The sequence below is a fragment of the Nicotiana tabacum genome, chromosome 12 (assembly GCF_000715075.1).
Source record: "Nicotiana tabacum cultivar K326 chromosome 12, ASM71507v2, whole genome shotgun sequence".
Classification (NCBI taxonomy): domain Eukaryota; kingdom Viridiplantae; phylum Streptophyta; class Magnoliopsida; order Solanales; family Solanaceae; genus Nicotiana; species Nicotiana tabacum.
The window spans coordinates 52,193,696-52,200,002 of NC_134091.1; positions in this window are offsets into that span (position 1 = coordinate 52,193,696).

Consider the following 6,307-nt stretch of genomic DNA (forward strand, 5'->3'; position numbering starts at 1 on the left):
ATTGGATAATGCTTCACATTGTATTGAAAATTTAATAAGACTCTTTCTTAAGATTGATGATAGTATCTACGTATTTGTTGGAACAAAAACTTTTACACCCCCTCTTTTGGTAATTAAACAAATGCTGAAGTAATTATGTCCATATTAGAGTCATTAATTGAACATATCTCTTCATGTGTTGTTAACTTTTATGGTGACTGCCAGATTAGCATAGTGTGAAAGATATATCTATACAGTTTGAATTTTTGGTGGGTCATTTTAGATATTAAATTACTTACTCTATATTATATTATTATTCAAACTTAAATGGTAGAAAGAAGTTTACTGTTGGCAAACACTGTATTTTCAAGATAAAAAATAATTTGATATGCGTGTTTGGTGTAAAAAGGAAAAATATTTACTGAGATTTGACAACAATGTCAACAATTGTATAATGCTTCAGAGTGTATTGATATTTTGATAAGACATTTTCTTAAGATTGATAATAATATCTATGCATTAGTTGGGAAAAAAACTTTTGAACCTTTTTCTTTTGGTAATTAAACAAATGCTGAAATAATTATGTCTATATTAGAGTTATTAATTGATCATACCTCTTCATGTGTTGTTAATTTTATTATGATTGCCAGATTAGCATAGTGTGAAAGATATATCCATTGAGTTTGAATTTTTGGTGGGTCAATTTAGGTTTTAAATTTCTTACTCTATATGTATATTATTCAAATTTAAATGGTAGAAAAAAGTTGACTGGTGACAAACATTATATTTTCAAGATAAAATATGCGTGTTCAGTGCAAAAAACGAACATTTTCTCTAAAAATGATTATTTCAAAAATATCTTTTGATTTTTAGTATTTGATTGGTGAGTGGAATTAATTTTTAAAAAAAATTTATTAAGATACGCCAACAATGTCAACAATTGGATAATGCTTCATGTTGTATTGAAAATTTGATAAGACCTTTTAGTGTTAAAATTGACAATAACATTTACGCATTTGTTGGAACAAAAACTTTTGAACCCTTTTTTTAATTAAGCAAACTTTCTTAATCGCCAAAGTAAATATTTACAAATCCACATCTAAATTTAACATGTTCAGTTGTCCTTTATCACTCCACTATAATTTTTCTTATGTCAAAATAATTTAACAGTTTATATAAAAATAAAAAAAAAGGTATATTAGTAATAACCACTAGGTAAAGCACCTAGTGCCCAATTTTATTCATAAAAATCAAACTTTGAGTGTAGCCGATCTCTACACGTTTACAATGTAAATTGTAAGATACTAATGTTTATAACTAGACTGAAAATAAAACATGTCATAGTGGAATATTTAGACCATCCCAATATGAGCTTACAAACTAGAAAGATATGGTCCCGAAGGGACGGCCCAGTTGGGTTTGGCGGGAGATGTCCACACGGACGACGCGGGTCGATCCATCGCAATGTTCCTCTGGATCTGAGTTTGCTTAGTGCGATTTACATCTCTTATGTAATTTGCGGGCTATTACACAGTGGGAGATTTATCCAGTGCATACAGAGTGCTCACCACAAAGTGTTCATCCGAAGGATAGAGGTCGTGACAGAAGCTGTGGCAGCGGCGGGTTTCTTGAGATTCCAAAAAAAAAAAACTAGAAAGATATGTAACTGCAAAGAAATATTCCAACTTGCAATGCTCTCTTCACAGTAGATTCTGCCTCAAAGAATAACCTGTAGCATACAAAAGTACAGCACCAATATTTGCTGGAAAAATGTTTCTTAATTTTAAAAGTATAATAATAATCATAAATCACATGACCTTTTATTGTAGTGGGCTAGTGGCTATGGCTATAATAGTGAGAAAGTGACTATGATTTCTTTTGAATACGATTTCATTAAACGATTCTTCAGAATAATTTATTCATCCCAAATTCCTAAATAAATATTCTTAAGCTTGTGTTATACGAGTAACAATTTACATATTGTACTATATCGTATTGTTACTTTAAATATAATATTTGTTTTGATTGTTACTTAAATTTTATTGTATCGTATCGTTAAATCCGTCATTACGTAACGACGAAAATTGTCATTTTATGTAACGACCGATTTGGTATGATTGCGTCGTTACCTTTTTTTTCCTCTCATCTTGCCTTTTCTATATTATTAAATAATTTTATTTTATTCTTTATCATACCTTTTTATATAATAGTTATACCTCGTACCTCACTTTTTTATTGTAATATTGAAAATTTATTCTTCATATTGTTGGTCCATGACATCATAAAATGACGGCAAATAATACAATCTATCCAAATATTGTATACATTAAACGATACAATATAATATAATATAATATGATACGATACATTATGAAACGATATATAACAATCATCCAAACAAAGCTATAAGAAAAATAGATAATACCACATAGCAACCTCTATATGTTACTATACTACAATGATCAGCTCCAATCATGTAAACAATGTCAACGAGCAATTTCTGGCGAGCAACAACTTTGAACTAGTGAATAAAATAAAAGTAATTGGATGGATTTCACTTTCAATATTATTGAAATTTGAATTTATATTTCAAACAAACATGATGATAGAAAGTATTTTACCTGCTACCAACTCATTATTGTTCAATAACGGTAGCGACTACTACCTCTTCTATTAAAACAAACATATATTCAATCAATTAACTCATAGTTATCATATTGCATGGGTAAAACATGCTATGCAAAGTGGCCGTTTAAGAGAGTGACACGTGGAACCTAAAGCAGGAATAGTTAAAACCGAAGGCAATTGTCCTGTTCGTCACCGGAAAGAATGACACTCGTAAAGATGTAATAAATACCCTCCGCCCGGTAGCATTTAATGGAGAATATTCTACAACATTTAGTACGCTGCCCGTTACAGAGAATTTGTCATTTATGCTCACTGTTATACCTTCTTTAATGACCCTCATAATTGACATTAAAGAAGGGCATGATCCTTGGACCTTGTTCCTTATGTGCATCTATAAATAGTGAGCTATGTTATCATTGTAAAAGACACGACTTCTCTGGCAAACTTACGCTATAATCGATTCAAAACTTTATACAATTTTATCTTCTTGTTCCTTGATTTCATCATTGTTGTGCCCGGAAGCTTTGCTACCGAAATTACTGTTTTTGCGATTTTATCTTCACTTCAAGGCTAAGTATTGCGTATTTCTTCAATTATTTTATTATTTCAGGATCGAATTAATTCACTTGGCTAGAAATCACGTATAAATCCAACTGTACCATTTTACGAGTAAACAGTTTGGCGTCCACCGTAGGACCTAGACAGTCGTGTAATTAAGTTGATCCTTGCCTTTTTTACTAACGTGTTTTGATTATTTGTCTTAGAAAAAAATCACAAAAAATGGCAGACAATGGTATTAACAACACGCACAATCTTGAGGCTCAAGGAGACCGGCCTCATCACGAGGATTCAGTCAGTGACACCACAATGAGGGGAACGATGCCTCGCCAGTCCACGATAGGCGGTACCCATGACATGTTCGGGAGGTGACTCCCAATGATGCTGAAGATAAGCATATTGTTGATACAGTAAGGGTCCTACAAGAGCAACAAATGATCATTCTAGGCCACCTCACACGACAGGATAAGGTTATGACAGAGTTGAAGCAGGCGTTATCGGGGGCTTCCAATAACGCGAATAGACGAGGCTCAGTTCCTCCCGGTGCTCCCGCAAATCAAGCAACACAGAGGGTCGACAACAACACCCCGAGGGGCGAGGTTGGCTCCGATGGGGCTGGGGGGAGCAGATACGGCCCCAACAACGAGAACGGTCCCTTCAAGAGCGAACTCTTACGGTTTATGAGGGAAGTGAACGCCCGCATGGATCAAACCTCGGGCGCACCGCCAGTGCTAAAAGGACCGGACTCAAAGAAGTATACTCAACTGCCGTATAAATCAAGCGCGACACCAGAATTAATCCTGAAGTGGTTTAAAATGCCCGACGTGCCAAGTATGATGGAACTTCAGACCCGCAGGAGCATATTACCACCTATACAACGGCGGTGAAGGGGAATGATTTAGTTTCCCACGAAATTGAATTTGTTCTGCTGAAGAAGTTTGGAGAGACTCTCACGAGGGGAGCCTGGACATGGTATTCGCTGCTACCCGAGCATTCCATAGATTCTTTTAAAATACTCGCGGACGCTTTTATTAAGGCTTATGTCGGGGACAGAAAGGTGCAGGCCCGAAAAGCAGACATATTCATAATTGCACAAGGAGAATCCGAGTTACTGCGGGAGTTTGTCACCCGATTCCAAAAGGAGAGGATGTTGCTCCCGGTTGTTCCGGACGAATGGGCGGCTGAAGCATTCACCAATAGTTTGAATCCGAGAAGTTCAGACGCTTCCCGAAAACTTAAGGAAAGATTTCTTGAATTCCAAGTGACGACTTGGGCGGATTTCCACAACCAGTACGAGTCAAAGATAAGGATCGAAGATGATCAGGTTGGCTTTCCGTCGTCGGCAAATGGACGAGAGAAGAATTAAAAAAAATCAAAAAATAATTTAGACACAGATAGACGGTCTTCGAGGGGCCGGTTTTTGCCCTACGAATGGATCGAAGGATGTGGCAGAGGCTTTCGGTCGGCATACAGGTTCGTTACCGATAGAAGAACTGATTGCGGTCGGAATAATAGATCATTGCAGGACAAAGAAGCATCAGGTACGCGGGATCCTTCCTACCCTAGGATATCATAATACAATTTCAACGTCAGTGTAGTGGAGTTGGTATCAGCTATGAGAAACATCAAAGAAGCGCGGTTCCTGAAGCTGATGAGATTCGACCTCAGCTAGAGAGATCCCAACTTGTGGTGTGAATACCACGGGACGAATGGCCACCAGACTGGGGACTGCCACCATCTGCGGGAAGAGGTGGCGACACTATTGAAGACTGGACATCTCAGATAATTCTTAAGTGACCGGGGCAAAAACAACTACGGTCGCAACCGTGATAATGCGGAACCCTAGAAAGGAGGAGAAGATCCCTCCGCCATACGATCAACATAATCTTCGGGGGAAACGAGATCAACGGGGTCACCTTCTCGGCATCAAAAAAGATAAATGTATCAATAACACATAGCAAGAGACTCCAGGAAGTTTTCGAAGACGACATCACTTTCACGGAGTAGGGAGCAGATGGATTGTTGCTATCGCACAATGACGCTGTGATAATTTCTTTAAATGTACTAGATTTTAAAATCAAACGTGTTCTAGTGGATCCAGGGAGTTCGGCCAATATCATATAATAGAGGGTATTGGAGCAAGCCAAACTTACCGGAAGCATCGTTCCGGCCACAAAACTCCTCGCCGGATTCAACCTCGCAAGCGTGACAACCCGATGAGAGATCTTTCTTCCCATGAACGCCAAATGAGTGATGGAGACGACTCTTTTGAAGTGGTGGACGGTGATATGGGATATAATATCATTCTGGGAAGACCATGGTTGCACGAGATGAGAGATGTACCATCAACATATCATCAGCTGCTGAAATTCCCAACGCCCGAAGGAATCAAACAGATAAGGGGCGACCAACCGGCGGCAAGGGAGATGAATGCAATTTCAGTCTCCAATAGCAAAGGGAAGGAACACGCGGCATAGCAACTACAGAAACCGGCGCCCGCTCCTGAATCGAATGAAGTTAGCCAGGGGGAAAAAGCGACAGAATTTTATTAGGTGCCGAGATTTTTCCAGGTACCAGAAGAGACGGATACGACAAAATCCACAACAAAAGAGCTCGAGCAAGTTGCATTGTTTGAAAAGTTCTTAGAAAGGAAATCCACTTGAGGACAGGACTGCACCCCGAACTCAGGTCTGGCTTTATTGAATTTCTTAAATATAATGCTGATTGTTTTGCGTGGTCGCATGCGGACATGACAGGTATTCCAACGGAAGTGGCCGTACACAAGCTAAGCTTGGATCCCAACATCCCTCCGGTAAGACAAAAGAAACACCCTATTGCGGAGGCCAAGAATAAATTCGTCAAAGAATAAGTAACTCGCCTACTTGATATCGGTTTGATCCTAGAGGTAAAGTATCCAGACTAAGGGTGGCATGTGGGCCGGGCCCGGTCCTAAGTGGGCTTGTGGTCCCGGTCCTAAGTGGGCCTGTCCTAAGTGGCCCCGGGATTCGCGGGCTTCTTGTTGGAACCGGCCCGGGCCCGGGACCACGAACTAACGGTCCCGGGTTAAGTAGGCCGTTCCCGGGCCTAAGTGGGCCCAACGGATACTTTTTATTTTTTTAAAATTTTTATAGAAGTTAGAGAA